Source organism: Psammomys obesus, unplaced genomic scaffold (assembly GCF_907164565.1).
Source record: "Psammomys obesus unplaced genomic scaffold, mPsaObe1.curated_primary_1811, whole genome shotgun sequence".
Taxonomy (NCBI): Eukaryota; Metazoa; Chordata; class Mammalia; order Rodentia; family Muridae; genus Psammomys; species Psammomys obesus.
Genome location: NW_026596040.1, coordinates 36417979 through 36430130, shown reverse-complemented (window position 1 = coordinate 36430130; position 12152 = coordinate 36417979). Strand labels below are relative to the sequence as shown.

At 43.1% G+C, this 12152-nt stretch overlaps 1 protein-coding gene across 2 annotated transcripts in view; it reads right to left on the bottom strand.

Annotated features, from left to right (window-relative positions):
* Zbtb7c (zinc finger and BTB domain containing 7C) overlaps nucleotides 1-12152 on the bottom strand; it is a 316543-nt gene that overhangs the window by 163161 nt on the left and 141230 nt on the right. Inside the window, exon 3 of one of the 2 annotated variants that reach the window (XM_055622899.1) lies at nucleotides 7452-7522. The exons of the other annotated variant lie outside the window; for it this stretch is intronic. The gene's annotated coding sequence lies outside the window, so the exon portion shown is untranslated. The remainder of the gene's footprint in view (nucleotides 1-7451; nucleotides 7523-12152) is intronic. 2 annotated transcript variants of the gene reach the window in all.

Sequence of the window (12152 nt, the reverse complement as noted above, 5' to 3'; positions counted from 1 at the left end):
GACAGTGGAAGGGGAATAAATACTGAAAATGAAGAGGCAAAATCATCCCCTGCATATGCCATGATTATATTTCTAGAAAACAATTCAATATGAAACCATCTAGTGATCTAATTAGATTGTGCGGCACAACATGCCCCACCCCACACGTCCTGTCCCCCTTCTCCCGTTAAGTCCTGTGACCCTGGCCCCTCGGTGCTGACTGATCCCCTGACTCTGCCACAGTCCAGCCACAGGGCTTCCAGTGCTGCTCTGCATCTCAGGCCCTTGTTCCTCTGTCACCTCCTCCAGTGCCTTGCTTCTGTGACATCTTTTGGGAGAGGCCACCCCTGTCCTTCCTCACAAATGTCGCTCTGTGTGTGGCCTTTTCTGAGGAGAAAATGATTCCCTAGCCTCTGCTTCACTTTTCTCTATGGGATTTCTCACTGACATCTTAGTTGTTTGTTTTGGGTTTTTTGTTTGTTTGTTTGTTTGCTTGCTTATTGTTTGTTTTCTCACTAGCATATAATATCCAAGAATATTCTGTCCTTGGGGTCTGGGTGGATATCTGTCCACAAAAGGCAGGGTATTGGTGAAGGACTAAATGATTCCATGTTACACACTCCAAAGATCCGAGGAGAACCACATTCTCTCTCCTTTAAAAAAAAAAAAATAGTACTTGCAGATTAATTGTTGAATGATCCCTACACACGGCAGAATAAAGTCTCTCCATAGTGAAAATGGAGACCCCTGAAAGGATGGCAAACTAAACATCTGAACCAACAGGACAAAAATGATTAATATTTATGATTTACAAAGAGCCTATTTACATTTATAAGAAAAAAAAATCAGGACTATATTAGTTAAAGAGATACCACATAGAAACCTATATATAACCTAAGTAGACATATGGTGAACCAGCAGTCTCTACTAGCAAACAAAGGAACGCAGATGACAGCAAATTCAACACCACATTGTTAGATTAGGAGGGAATGCTCGGGCTAACTGCTACTGAAGGTGAAATAAAGCCAGCAGCTTCATTCCAGAGTGATGACACTGTATTAAACAATATTTTTGGAAAGCGATTCAGCAATACAGAAAGGAGTCGTATACATGTCTGCGTTCTAGTAATTCCTCTATTAAGAATTATTCCTGTGGAAATTCAACAGCAGCTAGACCCTATTTACAGGAAGATGCTCACTGCAGTGTTATCTATAAAAGTCCCAAACTGAAAACATATAAATGGCCAACATTAAGGGGAAATGGCTTAATAAATTACACTACCTCTGCACAATGGAATATTATGTGGTCATTAAAATGATAATTATGCAGAAGCATGAAAAATGTTTATGATCCACTGGTCACTGAAAACAAGCCAAATGCAAGATAGCAGGTTTGCACCTTGGACAAAATCCTAGCATGTATAGATGTGTAGAAGAGATAATATATAAAAAATGTGTTGTAATTGGATTGGGAATAGAATAATTTTGTCAGTGACATATTTTTAAACGCTTTCTTTAAGTTTTCACCCAGGAGTCCCTGCGGCTTGTAGGGAGGTTGCTTTTTCAGGACTCTTCTGGTTTGGAACTAACTGCACAAGCCCCCCTTTTGGACTCATCCCCACGAAACCCACATTATTTATCACACTTGCTTTTATTTACACTGCTCTGTGGGACTGGCTCCTCCTCCTTCCTCTTATAATTAGTTATTCGCTTTACATCTCAATAGTAGACCCGCCTCCTCTCCTCTCAGTCCCTCCCCTCTGTCCCTCCCTCATCCCCTTATCCCCCCTCCATGCCCCTCAGAAAAAGGGGGAGACAAGCCCCCCAAACTCGCCCCAGCACTTTCAGTCTCATCAAGACTGTGTATTTCCTCTTTCACAGTGTCCGGCCAGGGGTGAAGTGATCGAAAGGCATGCAACAGAGACCATGTCAGAGACAGCTCCCATTCCCTTTCTGGAGGACCCACATGGAGGTTAAGGTGCCCATTGGGTATATATGTGTAGAGAGCCTAGTTCTAGTCCATGCCTGGTCCTTGGTTGGTGCTTCAGTATCCATAAGCTCCCCAGGGCCCAGGTTAGTTGGGACTGTTGGTCTTCTTGTGGAGCTTCTGTCCCCTCTGGGTTGTTCCATCCTCCCCCACCCCTCTTCTACAAGGCTTCCGATGCTCCACCCAATGTGTGTCTGTGAGTGTAGGTTTCTGTTTTGATCTGTTGCTAGGCAAAGCCTCTCAGAGGACAGCCATGCAAGGCTCCTGTCTACAAACACGGTAGATGCGGAGCTGTTGAACAACAAGGCAGTTAGGCTGGAGCTCAAATGGCCTGGAGCCTGCCAGCCGAGCTCATGTCTGTGCCTGCTTTTTATCTCCACGTGGAGAGGATACCCTTGACCCAGACCACAACATGGTCTGGAAACTTAGCCAAAGTCACAGCCCTAATGGATTTTCTGGGAATCCCAAGATCGGGAGCTCAGAGCTCCTAACCGCGTGGTGGCTGGGTACCATCTTTCGGGAAGCCTTCCTCCCTCTCTTTCACCTAGGACAGACCTCGGGCCAATCCTATGACATCCTGGGGACCTTTCTGCAGTTAATCAGTCCGTCCTAAGTTCTTGCAAAAAGGCCCTGTTAATACTGAGATTCTCTGGGGCGGGGGGTGGGAGGCAATTCCACCATTTGGAGCCAAATTTAAAGCAAGCTTTATTAAATATTAAATACTGACCAAGAGATAGACTTTGTTCGGGACCATCCCTGGAATCTTCCAGCTGGAATGGTCCCGAGCCATGTGTTGCAGGGACTTATAAGGGCAAACCTATAAGCTACTTTATTTCCCCACGAGGCTTTGTTATTTTCCAAGAACTACAACTCCTAGCATTCCAGGAAGTTACCTGGCTCTTGGGCAGGTGCTGTTTTCAGGTTAATTTTGGGCATTACAGCCTCAAGAGACCAAATTAAAAACCAACATGAAGATGCTTCAGTTCTCAGTGAACAAATTCTGGATTCTGACCTGAGTAGAGATCAGAAGTCAGACTGGCCACCCGACATCACAATGAAGCCCCCTCTACCCCAATCCCAACACCAAAAAGGGTTCGAATTTTAACCCATGAACTCATGAGTTTTCCTATTGTTTCTCTCCCTACCTTTCAAGGAAAGAAACTTTGAAACACTGATCTACTTTTCTTCTTGTAATGCTTTCATCTTTAACCCTTCTTAGTTTATAAAACCAATTTCTGCTCCACTCATTGGAAAAATAATTCTATGCTAAGGAACAGAGCCTTTTCATATGCTAGAATGGAATATAAGGCCAATTAAGATCTTTAAATGGTTGTAATCCACTTCATTTGACATGGCTACATCCTAGCTGGAAGGTCTTGAACAATGCCCTAGCTAGCTTTCACTGTCGATCTGACACAATTTGAGAATCAAGCGAGAAGGCAGTCTCAAAATGACAGACCACCAGGATCAAGTTGCCTTGTGGGAATGTCTGTGAGAGATTGTCTTAATTGATGAGAGATTGTTTAATGGATGTAGGGGTCCATCATGGGCAGCACAATTCCTTGGCCAGGTGGTCCTAAGAGGTTCACAGGATCCAGCTAAGTATATACTAGGACGTGAGCCAGCTGCTAAGCAGCATCGCTTATGGTTCCTGCTACAAACTTCTTGGCTGTGAAGTGAGTTCCTTGGTAACCTTGTGTGGGATAGCAAGCAGGCCTGCAGTGAGTTCCTGCATTGACTTCCTTCAGGGATGAACTGTGACCTGGAAGTGTAAGCCCAACAAATTCCTTCCTCCTTCAGTTGCATTTTGGTTAGGGTGTTTGTCCCAGCAGCAGGAAGGAAACTACCTTTCTGTAAAGTGGGTTAGTAAAAGCCCTACCTCACAGAACTGTGTGAGAACTAAGGGAGTCAACGCTGTCAGCAAGAGGCATGGTGCCTGCTCTATAACAAGCATGCTGTGTTAGCTACTGCTACTGCAGCCTCCACTCTGCTTTTCTCTGTCTTGAACACATGGCTGATAAGGCAACAGTCCCAAACCTGGGGGACACTGCATCTCTGCATGATGTAATTCCCAACTTCCTTCTGGGAAGAAATTAGTGTTGATAAATGCGTAAGCAATTTTCTGATAAACTTTAATAAGATTAAAACCTCTTCTGGGAAGCCAGTTACCCACCCACTCAGCTGACTGCCAGTGAGGAGTTGCTAATGCTTTTGAAACAATTCTCGGTCTGCAGGCAGTGGAACGGTGATTATCTAATCAGACTGTTTCTCTGTATAATTTTTCTACTGAGACTACCTCTGAATTGGCCTGCATAAGTCTCTTTTCTTTTGACCTGCTTGAACTGAAACCTGATGCAGGGCTTAAGAAAAAGTGTCTGAAAACATACACAACCAACTGCAGTGCATGGAAGGGGGTACAGCATTTCTTGGTATTATTTCCTAATGTTCATGTTAGGAGAGGGATTTAGGATGTGGGAGGGAGAGACCACATGTGTGTTTTTAGTCACATTTTAACTCAGAGCTTAACATGGCTACCGATACATAAAATGTTTATTTAAGTGAAAATTTATCTATTAGAAGACAAAGTGGAGAAAAATCTGGAACTCCTTGGCACAGGAGACAACTTCCTGAACAGAATACTAACAGCACAGGCTCTGAGATCAACAATCAATAAATGGGACCTCATGAAACGGAAAAGGACACTGTCATCAGAACAAAACAGCACCCTACAGATTGAAAAAGATCTTTACCAAATCTACATCAGAGGACTAATATCCAAAATATACAAAGAACTTAAGAAATTAAAGACCAACAAATCAAGTAATCCAATTTAAAAATGGGGTACAGAGCTAAACCTAGAATTTACAACATTTGAGGTTAATGGCTGAGAAGCACTTAAAGAAATGCTCAACATCATTAGTCATCAGAGAAATGCAAATCAAAACGACTCTAAGATTCCGTCTTACACCAGTCAGAATGGCTAAGATCAAAAACTCAAGTGACAGCACATGCTGGAGAGGACATGGAGAAAGGAGAACTCTTTTCCATTGTTGAGTGCAACCACTTTGGAAATCAATCTGGCGCTTTTTCAGCAAATTGGGAATAGTTCTACCTCAAGACTCAGCTTTACCACTCCTAGGCATATATATGCCCAAAAGATACTCCACTATACAACAAGGACATTTGTTCAACTATGTTCATAGTAGCTTTATTCATAATAGCCAGAATCTGGAAACAACTTATCTGAAGAATGGATAAAGAAACTGTGGTACGTTTACACAATGGAATACCACTCGGCTATTAAAAACAAATAAATCATGAAATTTGCAGGCAAATTGATGGAACTAGATAAGTGAGTGAGGTAACCCATACCCAGAAAGACACACATGGTATATACTCATGTATAAGTGGATATTAGATCTATCGTACAGAATAACCATACTACAATCCACAGACCCAAAGAAGATAAGTAGCAAGGAGGGCCCAAGGGAGGGTGCTAGAATGTCTCTCAGAAGGAGAAATAGAATAGGTATCAGAAGTGGATGAAGAGAGGGAACTGGGCAGGAGATGAAATGGGGATGGAAATGAGGGTGGGGATCAGATGTGGGGAAAATGGGGGTGGAAGGTGAGAAAGCTGTGAGAAAGAAAAAAATGAGGAGGGAATCTCTTTGACAAGCTGAAGGCCTGCAACAGGATGGGCTCCTGGGAGGAGATGGATGTGATTCTAGCTGAGACTCCTCGCAGGGGGGGACATGAAGACTGCAGTGACCATCTTCTAGCCAGGCAGGACTCCTAGTAGAGGGAGGGGAACAACAAGCCACCCACAAAACCTTTGATCCAAAAATTACCATGCCTACAAGAAGTGCAGGGATAAAGAAGAAACAGAGATTGAGAGAATGTCCAGCCAATGATTGGCCCACCCTGAGACCCACCCCACAGTGGAGCCATCCCCTGACACGTTACTGATGCTCTGCTCTGCTTGCAGACAGGAGTCTGGGAGGCTCCACCCAGCGGTAGATCTAGACAGATGCTGGGACTTGTAGTCAAGTGAAGGAAAGAGCTCTGGGGGTCTTGTGGAAGAATGGGGGGAAAGATGAAAGGACCTGGCAGGGACAGGAACCCACAAGAAGACCAGCAGAGACAATGAACCCAGACCCACAGGGGCTTATAGAGACTGAGACATCAACAAAGGAGCAGGCATGGTCTGGACCTGGGCCCCCTGCACATAAGTGGCTGATAAGAAGATTGGTCTTCATGAGGGTTGCCTGGCAAGTGGAGGGGGGGGCTGTTTCTTACATGGACTCTATTGCTGGCTTTTGGATCACTTCCCCATGGCAGGACTGCCTTTCCTGGCCTCAGTGGATGAGGATCTGCTCAGTCCAGATGTGACTTGATGTGCTGGGGTGGATTGATAGAGGTTGAGGGGTGGGGGATGGGGAGGGGAGGAAAGGAGTGAGGAGAAGGGGGAGGAAGGGGAAGGGGCCTGGGAGAAAAGGAAAGGTGGGGAGCTGCCCTTGGGATATAAAGTAAATAAACTTAAATTAAAAAAAAAAAAACTGAAAAAAAAATGGAAAGAAACAGGCTGAGAGAGCCAAGGGTAGCAAGCTAGTAAGCAGTGTTCCTCCGTGGTCTCTGCTTCAGTTCCTGCCTTCATGAAGCTGTCTTGAGTTCCTCATTTCCCTTCACGACAGATTGTAATCTGTATGCTAAAATAAACCCTTTTTCCCCAAGTTGCTCTTGGTCATGGTCTTTATCACAGCAACAGAAACCAAACCGAGATGCTGCAAACATGAAGACACGAGCCCATATCCCTAGCACCCACACAAAAGCTAGGCATGGCATGTGTCCCTGTGACCTCAGCACTGGGCTCCATGAGTTTGCTGGCCAGCCAGCCTAACCAAGATGGTGAATTTCAGATGCAGTGAGAGACCTGCCTCAAGGGGATAGAGTGGCGAGTGATGGAAGAAGATACCCAGTGTCCACTGGCCTTTGCATGAATGTACACATGTGCACATATGAATACGTCATGCCATATCACACATACACACACACACACACACACACACACACACACACACACACACACTTTCTCTTAGACAGACTGGGAGGGTGGACTACAGAGCACTATACGACTTTATGTACTGACTTTGGGTTCAACTGTGAACCCCAAATTTGGTATTAGTAATGTGGGTTTCAGAAAGTTGCTCCCCTTCTTGACTTTCCACTTACTTGTACTGTGGAAAAAAGGCACATTACAGTTAATATGAGAGGAGAAAGTTATTCAAAGAATGAGACACATTACCAAGTATATTAGAACCTCAAAATATCATACTTCTATGTCTTACTATTGATTCTTTTTTAATTAAATTTTTATTTTTTTATATTAATTACAGTTTATTTACTTTGTATCCCAGCTGTAGCCCCTTCCTTCATTCCCTCCCAATTCCACCCTCCCTAGGAGAGTTCCTCCTCCCCTTCCATCTTACCCTAGCTTATCAGGTCTCTTCAGGACTGGCTGCAATGTCCTCCTCTGTGGCCAAGCAAGGCTGCTCCTCCCCTAGGGAAGAGGAGGTCAAAGAGTCCGCCATTGAGTTCATGTCAGAGACAGTCTTTATGACATTGAAAAACTCATGTCCTTTCTCTAGGTCTTGGTTATCTCAACCAAGGAGTAGGAGTTCAAAGAAAAAAAAAAACTCTCTAAGAACCTATTGCTGAAGACACTACACCCTTTGGACATGAAACAAAGTTAAGTTTGTTCTACTAGAAAGCCTTCCCCACCCCATAGCTGGCTGACATAGTACCAAAAGATGTTTTTTAGTCTGCTGGGGAAGAAAAGTCATCAATAGTCGTACTCTGTTGGAACCCTATGTGCTACAATAATGGCAGTCTGGCTAGTCAAGCAATGGGTACAATAGTGGCACAAATGTTATAAGGGTAACCACTTGTTTTCATCTTGCATCTGAGGCATGTTCCACAGGAAGAAACTCATGCTTAGCACTATAAATCTGGCCAAGAACCCATGGCTAGGGAGTTCATGGAGCCTACCTCTGTTATTTTTGCTAAATAGACACAGTATCAATGTGCCCTCTAAATTAATATCTCTATGCTCGTAGATTAATGCAGTCCTCAGGCATCATGAGAGAAACTTCTTTGTGCAGTAGGCAATGATTAACGCATAATCTCATAGCCGACCAAAGTACAGAGAGTAAGTGTGGACTGTCCAGCCACATGGAAATCTGTATCATTCATTACCCTCACCCCTCCCCAAGACTCATCTTGGAAGAAAAGGAGGAAATATTACAAGAGCCAAATAATGGAGAGGACTGGAGTGAAACAGTGTCTTCTGGACTTGACAATAATTGTGATTGCCTGTATAACAGCGGCACAAGATCTGGTAGTCAATACTATCAAAATACATTGGATGTATATATGACATTCTCAAAGAACTAATATAAAATGTTTGGTCACTTCCTAGCCCTTCTTTTTTTATTTATATTTTTATTAATTATAGTTTATCCACTTTGTTTCCCACTTGTAGCTCCCTCCCTCCTTTCCTAATCTCACCCTCCCTCCCTCTTCTCCACCCATGCCCCTCCCCCAGTCAACAGATAGGGGAGATCTTCCTCCACTTCCTTCTGATCCTAGTCTAGCATGTCTCATCAGGAGTGGCTTCATTGTCTTCCTCTGTGGCCTGATAAGGCTGCTCCCCGCCTCAGGGGGAGGTGATCAAAGAGCAGGCCAATCAGCTCATGTCAGAGCCAGCCCCTGTTTCCATTGCTAGGGAATCCACTTGGACACTGAGCTGCCATGGGCTACATCTGTGCAGAGGTTCTGGGTTATCTCCGTCAATGGTCCTTGGTTGGAGTATCAGGCTCAGAAAAGACCCCTGTGCCCAGATTTTTTGGTTCTGTTGCTCTCCTTGTGGAGCTCCTGTCCTCTCCAGGTTTTATCCACTTCTTTCATAAGATTCTTTGTGCTCTTCCCAAAGTTTGGCTATAAGTCTTTCCTCAAAATCCAGCTATAACACTCCTAGGCATATATCCAAAATAAGCTCAAGTATACAACAAGGACATTTGCTCAACCATGTTTGTAGCATCTTTATTTGTAAAGCCAGAAGCTGGAAAAAACCCAGATGACCCTCAGTTGAGGAATGGATACAGAAATTATGGTGCATTTACACAATGGAACACTACTCAGCAATTAAAAACAAGGAAATCATGAAATTTGCAGGCAAATGGTGGGAACTGGAAAAGATCACCCTGAGTGAAGTATCCCAGAAGCAGAAAGACACACAGGGTATATACTCACTCATAAGTAGATATTAGACATATAATATAGGATAAACATACTAAAATCTGTACACCTAAAGAAACTAATCAAGAAGGAGGACTCTGGCTAAGATGCTCAATCCTCATTCAGAAAGGCAAAGAGGATGGATATCAGAAGAGGGAGAAAACAGGGAACAGGACAGGAGCCTACCATAGAGGACCTCAAAAGACTCTACCCTACAGGGTATCAAAGCAGATGCTGAGACTTACAAATTTTTTTTTAAAGAGAGTTTTTAAAAAACCTTCACATGCCAGCGATATATCAGGGCAAAATAAGAAAATGCCTTAAAAATGTTTTGTTTTGTTTTGTTTTGTTTTGTTTTTTTTAAATAATAAAGGTCAGGCACATTTAGCTTCCAAATAAGATGAAGACATGAAGATTGAATTTACTCTCCTGCCTGAAGCAATAAAAATACTGGTCAATTTAAATGAAGTGACAATTTTTTCAAGATGCTTGACATGAGGACCCCAAAAACTGATATTTGAGAATAAAAACAAAGTGGGCCATACAGGTGTTCCAGTGATAGCTATACAGGTGTTCAGTGATAACTGAGCTAAGTGTCGTGTTCTCCCTGAATGGAAGAAACAGATCTGAGTCCAGATGCCTTTAAGGTTCACAAGACAGAACATCAGAAGAGAGGAGGCGAGGAGCAGGGAGAGAGAGAGGAAGCAAAAACCATCTAAGCTCAGGTAATGATGAAGACCTGTACAGAAAGGATAAAAACAAATAGTAGCACCATTCATGGCAGACAGGAACAGAACTTTCCCATCTGCAGACGGGAGCAGCTCATATTTCAGGGCATTGGTCAGCACTCAGTAAGGTCTTAAAACTGTACTCGGCCATAATTAGGCCTAGAACACATGTGGATCTTGACTTGCCTAGAAGATATTAAGACAAAAGGCAATAGGATCAAAGTGTTTCCAATAAAAAGTTTAAGAACATTTAGAGAAATACAAAAATGCCCACCATATACAATAAAACCATCAGTGCCTGGCAGCCAATCAAAGATTATCAGATACACAGTGAAGCCAGGCAATGAGGCATAAATGAGGAGATGAATTAAAAACTGACTGAGAACTACGCAGATGTGAGAATTTACCAGAGTAGGAGAACACTAAAGGTGTAACTGAATGTTCAGGAAGTTAAGGTATAGAATGTAGGACGTAAAAAGAACAAAGTTAAACTTCTAAGAGATGGAAAGCAGCATGTTTGAAATGAAAAACACACTGGACAGAATCCAGTTAACTGCTGATTAGATCTCTCTTCTCGTAGTAGAATTGGGAAATTTAAATACATAGACACATAGCCATAAGGACTTTCTAGAAATAATCACACAGAAGGGAAAAAAGAACGAAAAAAAATAAAAGTACAGAGTAGCAGTGCCTGTGGGGTAACTGTTGACAGTGGTGTGGTGTGTTTGTGTATGAGTGTGTGTGTGTGTGTGTGTGTGTGAAGTCCCCATAGGACACGTGGTAAAATATAGGAAAAATTTGTGAAAATATAAAAGCTAGAAAATAACTACCCTTGATTTAGAAAATTCTCAAATCAATATGTTCACAAGCGCATGAGGCTCAGCCAGCAATCCTGAAATACAAGAGACAAGAAAACTATATCAAGACAAATCGTCTAGTTGTTTAAAATCAGTAAAAGCAAAAGTCTTAAAAGCGGACAAAAAAACATAGTCAGAATAACAAATATGTGTTATAACAGATTTTTTCATGAAAATATGAGCAAAAACAGGCAATATCTCTATTAAAAAGGGCCAACCTAAAATTTTCTACACAGTAAAATGTCTTCCAAAAGCAAACATGAAATCGTGACTTTTTTCAGTCATTGTCATAGTTAGGGTTTTATTGCTGTGAAGAGATGCCATGACCAAAGCACTCTCTTAAAGGAAAGTATATTGGGGCTGTTACAGTTTCAAAGGTTCAGTCCATTCTCATGATGGCCATCAACCTGGTGGCAAGCATGGCGGCAAGTGGGCAGACACGGTGCTGGAGAAGGAGGTGGGAGTTCTACATCTTGATCTGCAGGCAGCAGAAAGGGGACTGTGTGCATATTTTCCTGTAGCTTGAGCATGGGGGACCTCAAAGTCCACCCCCACAGTGACACCCTTCCTCCAACAAAGCCACACCTATTCCAATAAGACCACACTTCCTAATAGTGCCATTCCTTTTGGGCCAAGCATTCAAACACATGAGTCTATGGTGGCCACACCTATTCAAACCACAGTCATATAAAAGATGGGGAAGAAACAAAGAGATTGCTCAGTCAGTAAAGTACTTGCCAGGTAAGCATGAGGACTTGCATTTGGATCCATAGCATCCAAGTTAAAAAAAAAAAAAAAAAAAAAAAGAAAGTGCTAGAGCATCTCCATATTACCTATATTCCCACCACTGGGGAATCAGAGAAAGAATTCCAGGGGCTTGCCTGGCATCAGATTAGCCAAACCAGCAAGCTCCAGACTTGGTGAAATTCCCTGTTTCAAAAGATAAGGTGGGGAGCGACAGACACCAAAGAAATAAATAGGTCATCAAAACTGTGTGCCATGCTACAATTAATCAAAAGACAGGATAACTGCATTAATTTTAGACCAGGTGGACTTCAGAGCAAAAGTATTGCCAAGAACAAAGGTAATTTCACAATGATGAAAAAATTTACTCACTCCAGCAACAGCGGCTCCTAGCAAAGAAATCCCAACTCAGGATCTGGGACAGAGGATACTCAGTCCCTATTACCCCCACCCCCCATCTTCCACCCCAGCACTCTCCTGGGACCGGCCACCATAATCCTTCCCCAGCAGAGGTGAAAGATACAGAGGAGGCCTACAGAGTCTGCCACAGAGCACACTGCCTGGG